The following is an 8,830-nucleotide window of genomic DNA, read 5'->3' on the forward strand; positions in this document are numbered from 1 at the left end:
CGACGCCATCGGTGCAACACGGACAGGGTCGTGTCTAGGCCGGGCTCTATGGCAACGTGGTCGAGAGAGTGAGGCCGGAGTTGGTGTGAACAAGATAATAAAGAGACGATGTCTCCTGCAACTACCTCGTCTCCGACAGTGTGTGCGACACACACCACACGTCGGAAGGAGAACACTTCACAAGTATAAATGCTGCCTGTGTCAGTCGAGTCACATTTGCTCTAATTTATTTTGATGGTGACCTAAGACAGGAGAAGCAAAATGCACTTCTTCAGGAAGTGATATTTTTTTCATAATGCAGAGGCTGTGCCTGATACACATCTTTCACGTGTTGTTTGGCAACCCTGGTGCCCAGTAAACGCCATATGGCCAGATCTTTGCATTGAATTCCAAGTATTAATTCCTCCATACTTGTGCACAGTTGAGTTTTTATTCCATTCCCTTCATGAACCATGTTTTTGAACTTTACATCATAGTAAGATAGTACATGCCGATGAATAATTAATAGATGCTTGAAAACATCTATCCCCCACCATCTGCCTGTGTTTGGCCTAAAACCCAATCACCCAGAATGCCCAAATTCACCTTACATACTCTAGGAATGTAAGCAGGTTAATGCCTGTATATCCATCACAATCATCACTCCCAAATGTGAAGACATATCACGAGACTCGCTGACTTTTCTTAAAATACTTGAGAAATACAAATCATAGCTGAATATTTTCAATTCCATGTGTATAAGCCTTTGTCTCAGATTTATTGTAAAATAAATATACATGTACAATATAAACATTCAAATATCAGAAAATATTTAATGTATGTTGAATTTCTTTCACACTGTACATAACCAACCATGCTAAACAAGACATGATAAAAACAATCCAAGTCATGGGTTGCATACAATATGCAACTTTGGTTTATTGATTACAAATTACATAAAAGGTTCTGAAATTTTACAATACAGGTATAGTGCAATCTAAATAAGCAAATGTACTTTTACAGTGATTTCCCAAATGTTTATAACTACACAAATACTAGCATGTATGTTCCCAATAAAGTAGTCTCCTTCCAAAATGGCTAAAACCAAAATTAGTTTAGTTGTGCTCACAATATTGTTCACATATCCGTTCTATTTCAAGTGACATTTGAGTCTGTATGGATTTGCTGTGCAAAATACTGCTGCAACCATTCAATAACTCCAACCTTGAACGAACTTTATCACATTTTTCCAATACTTTGTTGTGGCACTTCCATTAACAGGGCAATTACTGTGCCCCATGGGCCCCACAAGTTCACAAGTAATTGCGATTCACACCACAGCACCTGAAGTACCATTGATGTTTAACAACCATGAATTAGCAGGACCAAGCGAACGTATCCTTCTGAGTAGAAACCTCGACCACCGCCATAAAATGCTTTCGGGCTTTCTACATCACGGGTAGTCAGCCATCCTTGTTCTCCTTGATGGTGTCAACCAGCTCTTTCAGACGCGACAGGTGGTACACGGCCCTGAGAAGAGACACGATTGAGAGAAAATTACTTGGTTGACTTATTATCAAGGTGGAAGCCAGAAAAATCTCACCAAGTCTCAGGAGGGTTTGGCAGTGATATTTTGCAAATTTCATCAGCGAGTGGTATGTGAGAGGAAAACGGAGAACCCGGTGAAAACAGAGGGAGTAAAATGCAAAACTCCGGATATAGATTCAAGATTCCATTGCCGTATTACTAACTCCTGGTTACCTAGCAGCCAAAATCTATAATATATGCTATTTCAAAACAGTCTCCCATCCAAGTAATAACCAGGCTTACCTGCTTAGCTTATAACATTCAAAATCTGACATCATACTTAGAGGCGGTGCAGCCTCTATGCTGTGCGTGAGTGTGGATATAAAGATAAATTCACAATGGCGTGGAGGGGTTTTCCCAGGGACGATCAGCCCCTAGAAAGACGTCCGTGTTGAAGCTGCCCGGGGAGGGGGCCTCGAAGCCAGGGGAGTCCAACTCCATGTGCGCCCTGCTCAGCAGCTCCTCCAATGAGGCTGTGCATCAAGAATCACGCATCGCACGTCACAACCACATGGGTGGCCGCTCAGCCGTCTCTGTGAGAAAAGACTGAATATGTACCTGAAAACATATGAAATGTCATCTGCTATATACAGACTATATATATACACACACCTAGGGATCTATTGTCCTCTGACACGGGCTCCTCGTTGGCTACATTCGTAAGGCCGGAGATATCCAAAACTTTGAGCCACTCTGGGTACTTTGGTCTGCTTTGCGGGCTCTGAGCGGCACCTGCTCTCTTTGTGCTGGTATCCGTCTCGTGGCTGCTGGTCTGGGAGTCCACATCGCAGTCACGCAGCCAGGCCGGGTACCTGAGCTCAGGAATGCTCGTGATCCCCGACACATCCAGCTTATCCTTTTGGCTTGTCAACCACCTGAGATAGGTACTTGTCGCACAGCCGCCGTTCGGCAAGTGCTCACGCCTAGTTGCTTCACTGCTCCGTAAGTACAACAAAACATTCGTCTGGTTAGAAAAGAAATAATTTTCGGGCTTTGCCGACAAATTTAATGGCATCACGGCCTTGTTGCTTCTCGCTGTTGAGCTCAACCGTTTAGTTGGCTTATTGCCCCTCACCAATGATGCGCCGAGGCTGTGCGCGGTGACCCCGAGAGATGACCGCTTGCCTCTGTGCGACACTGCGAGGTCTCGGTGGGCGCCAGGCGAGCGGAGCAAGGACTTGGAGGAACCGTCAACTGGCGCCGCTAGGAGCTGGTCCGTGGTTAGACTGACCGTCGGGCTATGAGCCACGACCGCTGCAGCGCAGCAGTGAGGCTGCACGTGCCCGAGATGAGGTCCTCCACAGGCAGCATGCCACCTGCAATGTAAGACCCACAGACATTTTACTGGTACACAATGAATTTGCTCTCCCCTAGATTCCTTGACCCCTGAACGGCAATCCTGCAATGTTGCCTTACTTTGCACCATCAGTAACTAATGATGTTATCCGTTTGTGGAGTTTGTGAGAATATGGGATAAATCAGTGCATGAGCTGTTATTGTTTAAACTTCAGATGTGTCCAGTCTAGGATCTGCAAATTTTGACACAAAGGTTGGAGGATCACTTAGATTTCACAAACTTTACAAACTCGATAATCAGTGAAGTTGCTGGAAGATGACAGGAGAAAGAAATGCATGCACCGACCTATCTGTTCAGACCTATGCTATCCTCTCATATGCGTGTGCTTACTGTGGATAGTTTTCTCTGACATAAAATGAACTCATTAATGGAATTTGCCAAGCATCCCAGTGTGGGACTCTCACGAAAATGTATCTTTAGACCTTATTAAGGGTTTTTTTTCTAGGGGAATTACATTACATTCATGATAGCATAGCATAATTGACAAGCACCCAGTACAAGCAAAAAAAATGGGGTTCTCCTCTCCAATTATCCCCCATCCAGTCAACTAGCTTCGATACCTTATGAGACCTCCTTTGCCAGTAACAAGATATAGTAATAGGTTTTTACCCTTTTATCTGGCACAAAAACTGACACTTTTATACAAGGGATCATGTTTGCGATAACCACAACGCAAGTAGTCAAAATGCAAACAAGAAGACGCTAAGAATAAGAAGACGCCTTTTGGCGTCTTCTGGTCCAACACCAGTGGAGACTGGGATCTCAGAAAAGCCGTCTCGGGTGTGGACCAATCAAATTCAAGGACAGTGCATATTATCAGTTGTCTTTTTTGTTTGCATTTTGACTACTTGTGTTGTGGTTATTGCAAACATGATCCCTTGTATAAAGGTGTCAGTGTTTGTGCCAGATAAAAGGGTAAAAACCTATTACTATAGCTTCAATACCATTGCACCGCCTGCACACTCGATAGCCACTCGAGCGCAAGCACCACGGAGTGATTCCTCGCGTGGCGAGAGGCGCAACCCACCCTCATCCACACTGCGCATCCTCCTCTCCTCCACGCGTCTCCGCTCCGCCATGCTGCGCGGCGCTGTGCTCTGCACGTATCCTGGGTGGCGGTGACGCACAGATTCCGCTCTGCTCAAAGTCCTCGATGTAGGCGTCCAGCGCACCGCTCGCCTACGAGCAGCACTGCTCTCCGCACACCACAGGGCTGCGCTAGCCCCCGCTTCCGGTCCGGAGCAGCGTGCTGCCCAGGCTGCCGCGAGGGCTTGTGTCCGTCACCGTGCTGTCGCCCGAAGGGCTGTTTGTCTCACCACCGTTGCAGTACATTTTGTACGATTTGGGATGCCTGGACCGGATGGGGCCAGGGAGAGGAATGGCTGTGGCTACAAGGTCACCACTGGTCCTGGTATGGGGGGCACCATGAGGAGCTGCTGTGTGCGGAAAGTGGGTCCGCTGTCGCAACGCGATCGCATGGGCCAGTGTCGACCACTTCGCGTTAGGTCTCTTAAGCTACTGTGGCTGTTGTCCTTTTTTCAACAAAAATTCCAGCCTTTCCCATGGTTTCCTTCATCACACCTGCAAGCTCTATGTACAATTGAAGTGTCATAAATGCACTACCTGCCTACTACTACATTATGAATGATATACATTTAAGAATTAGCTGGAGACAACTCCATGTTTAAATCACACTGTATTCAAAAGAGAAGGCTTAACATTTAACATTGGTTAACGTTTGGCATGCACACCTGCATATAAAAAAATTACCGTACTACTAATACAATGAATGCTAAATATTAAGTGGTATTACAGTAGTATGACTACTTATATTTATATATTATCGCACCTCCGAAGAGCACGGTTGGCTTTGTACGATGCGAAAGAGGTTCAACACACATACAGAATACAATACTTTCCGAGCACATTATGCGTACCGAACCTCCAAGTTCCTTACCCTACCCTGAATAAGAATGTGTGCGGAGTACAGCTCCTTTTTAAATCCATTGCTGGCTGACAGCTGTCCCATGCTATGCAGCTCCCAGGGGGAGGGGTTATTTACCATACTTCACCACGCTGGTCAGTGTGAGTTTGGTGATGGCAGGGGGCTATAGAAGTGCATTACAACCATGTACTGAATATTGCTGCACTGATGGCAGGGGGCTATAGAAGTGCATTACAACCACGTACTGAACATAGCTGCATTGATGGCAGGGGGCTATAGAAGTTCATTACAACCACGTACTGAATATTGCTGCATGGATGGCAGGGGGCTATAGAAGTACATTACAACCACGTACTGAATATTGCTGCACTGGTGGCAGGGGGCTATAGAAGTTCATTACAACCACGTACTGAATATTGCTGAACTGGTGGCAGGGGGCTATAGAAGTGCATTACAACCACGTACTGAATATTGCTGCACTGATGGCAGGGGGCTATAGAAGTACATTACAACCACGTACTGAAAATTGCTGCACTTGTGGCAGGGGGCTATAGAAGTACATTACAACCACGTACTGAATATTGCTGCACTGATGGCAGGGGGCTATAGAAGTACATTACAACCACGTACTGAACATAGCTGCATTGGTGGCAGGGGGCTATATTAGTTCATTACAACCACGTACTGAATATTGCTGCATGGATGGCAGGGGGCTATAGAAGTACATTACAACCACGTACTGAATATTGCTGCACTGGTGGCAGGGGGCTATAGAAGTTCATTACAACCACGTACTGAATATTGCTGCACTGATGGCAGGGGGCTATAGAAGTTCATTACAACCACGTACTGAATATTGCTGCACTGGTGGCAGGGGGCTATAGAAGTACATTACAACCACGTACTGAATATTGCTGCACTGGTGGCAGGGGGCTATAGAAGTGCATTACAACCACGTACTGAATATTGCTGCACTGATGTTCGCCACGTGAGAGCCACACAGCAGGACAATGCTATACTGTACAATATTGAAATGATTCTCCTACAAATACTAAACATTATTGTCTTAACAATCAATACTACTTTTAACATGAACAATAACTAATAAATGCACGCGTAGTAATCGCCGTGCTAACCCTTAGCGTGCAATGTGAGCAGAACTTGTGTTGTAAGTCGTACCCAGTCCATTACCGTGCCACACACTCCCATTAACAAACCAACGACATTTACTGAATGTCCTCCTCCTTTACACGGCACAACCAGACAACACTTTGCACACCGAAGTGTCCAAGCCGCGTGCTGAGTGAAGCAAACCCCATTCAATTCTAGATTTAAAGCTTTCGTGACTGCTAGGATCCATACTCTTTGGTTCTATTGGGTAAAGTCACGTAGGTGAAAATTGTTATTTTATTTTCACCTACGTGACTTTACCCAATAGAACCAAAGAGTATAAACCCCATTCACTCTGCGCTCAGCGTTCAACAAAGTTGAACCTGGCTCGCCCTCACGCCTGCCCATCTCTCTCCGTCTCTCACCGGAGATTATTCCATTGATCGTCTTCGCCTTGCCGTCCAGAGATCCGTGTGGATTATCCGTGAGGGTAGTTAAAGGTCGCGGTTATTCGGAGAAGTTTTTTTTATTAATTTTCCCGCCACAACCACCGCGTCGCCAAAGGCCGCTGAAGGCGATGTCCGAGACATGCCGCCCGCGCATGCGCACTGAGGGTTGAGAGAAACCTGCGGGGAGGGGCAGCGGGGGGCGGGGAAGCCGCCGCTGTTGGCCACACCCACATTCAGGCCACGCCCATATTTAACTGACGTCACGGTGACATCATTCTGGGTCGGACTTTATCGTGGGCTGCCTGTGCACGCGAGGAGCTCCTGACTTCTGACTCTGAATTCGAAAAAAATCAAAGATTCACGATGTCTACCTTCGTCGAGATAGGTAAAGTTTAACGTTAGTGTTAGGGAGGTGTGTTTGTGTTATATGTTGAGCCTGTAGACAAAACTGCTGGGGATGTGCCAGATGTCTCCATCTAACGTTAAGGAGGTTGGAGTCTGGATAGCGCATACCAGGTGTTACAGGCTACATGATGGGAAGCAGAAGGCATTCTAGTAAAATAGGTTTTTGTTTGTACGTTAATGCTCCTCCTTTTCCTTTACCAACCCATACTCACCGGCATGGTGAAGTATGTGCAAATAACCAACACGATTCGTGCGATCGTCAAGAGGCTCTCCAGCAGGGGATTGGCAAAAGGCCGTACAGGAGCAGTTTTGTGAAAAATCATTGATTCTTTCATAATGTACATCTATGATTTATTATTATTGTTCATGTGGGTAACCTCGGCAAGGGGGGAAGCAAGGTCGGGAAGAGCGGGGGATGGGGCCGCTTTTGACCACGCCCATATTTAGGTGACGTCACGTCCTTTTCCTGTGACGTCACTATAGCGGGGAGTTATCCTTGGCTGGCTGTGCATGAGGAGCCCCCGAGTTCTAACTCACAAGATCTGAGATTAGACCAAAGATTCATGATGTCCACATTTGTTGAGATAGGTAAAGTGTAATGTTCGTGCTATGACGGGGCTTTGGGCCACTTTTAAATATTGAGATCTCGTCAGTGTTTTAATCGGACGCTCAGCAGGGTTTGAGCCAGGATAGTGCATAACAGGTCTAAAAGTGTAGTGTCGGGCTACATGGTGGGCAGCAAAGGGCAGTCCATCAAAATTGGTTGTACTATACATACTATACGTCTTCACCAACCCACATTAACCAGAGTGGTGAAATGTGGATTTGAAGCTTTCGTGATTGCAAGGATCCATACTCTTTGGTTCTATTGGGTAAAGTCACGTAGGTAAAAAATAAAACAACAAAAATCACGACGTTTTGGCCACAACACAAGTGGCCTTCTTCAGATGAAGGAACAGAACTGTCGGGACGACAGCACTTCAATTGAAATGTGGTCAAGTAACCACCATGATCTGTGTGGTCACGGGGAAGCTCTCGCAGAAGCTGACAAGCTTCCATCTTGGCAGTAATTATGTTGCCTCTTTTTTTACTCTCAGCGTCTCTGCAGCGCTTGCAGCGCTCGCACTCCTCGCCCCATTCACCCCCCACTCTCCCCCTCTCTGACTTATTTAACTGCCCTAACCCTGGTTTCTCTCCCACTTCAGTAAAACAGTTTCCTTGCTGTGGTTGTCACACCTGATGATGAGTGCTTATGTTGCATTCGAAACGTCGTGATTTATTTCTATTTCTATTTTTTTTTCCACCTACGTGACTTTACCGAAAGAACCAAAGAGTATAGCTGACAAGCTGTCAGGGCAAAAATGACTTTGCATATTCCAACTAATATTTTTTGCCCTGGTTTGTGTCTGACCATGCTGGGCACGGCTTTGTTAAAGTGTACGATATTCAATGGGGTAAAAGTCTCCTAATGGTAATACAACTTTATACCACAGGTGTACTCACACTGGAGCAGCATCGACATTTATGAGAAAGCTTTACACATGAGTACCATGTGCGGTTCTTTACCGACATTCCCATCCCTGCACCTGCCTCCCCTGTCCCTAATGCAATGAACCCTCTACCCCCACATTACCTATGCAGAGCTCGTGGAGAGAATGAATGAGGAGGAGGGAGCGGAGGGGCATGAGGCTCAGCCTTCAACGGTGCCACAAGACTTTTCGACGTCATCATTTCAATCTACCCTGGCCCAGGTACGATGCGGCACAACGTGGATTTGCACAGCCTATAAATTAACTTGGCTAATGTCAAAGATGGGAGATTCCTGGTATTTACAGATTTAGTTGTTTGCATTCGCCAACTAATGGGCCCCAAAGTGTAGACATGGCTGCTCCTCATTTATAGATTTCCAGCCTTTGCAGCAGTGCGTTTTGGTGACTATACTGTGCTGATGAGTCCGAATGAGGATTACACCGGTCCACAGTTGCATATCACTGCATC

At 46.1% G+C, this 8,830-nt stretch overlaps 1 long non-coding RNA gene across 2 annotated transcripts; it reads right to left on the reverse strand.

The window, feature by feature from the left end:
- Positions 1-880: 880 nt before the first annotated feature.
- Positions 881-6,652, reverse strand: LOC142924660 (uncharacterized). Of its 2 annotated transcripts, none has more exons than XR_012941771.1 (5): positions 6,404-6,652; positions 3,951-4,114; positions 2,642-2,882; positions 1,904-2,039; positions 881-1,509 (listed from the first exon to the last, which is right to left on the reverse strand). It is a non-coding gene; the product is annotated as an uncharacterized LOC142924660 (long non-coding RNA). The 2 variants fall into 2 exon arrangements; XR_012941772.1 differs by having other exon boundaries at positions 3,951-4,031; positions 6,404-6,649.
- Positions 6,653-8,830: the final 2,178 nt, after the last annotated feature.

The sequence above is a fragment of the Petromyzon marinus genome, chromosome 15 (assembly GCF_048934315.1).
Source record: "Petromyzon marinus isolate PM22_M1 ecotype Great Lakes invasive population chromosome 15, UKy_Petmar_22M1.pri1.0, whole genome shotgun sequence".
NCBI classification, from domain to species: Eukaryota; Metazoa; Chordata; class Hyperoartia; order Petromyzontiformes; family Petromyzontidae; genus Petromyzon; species Petromyzon marinus.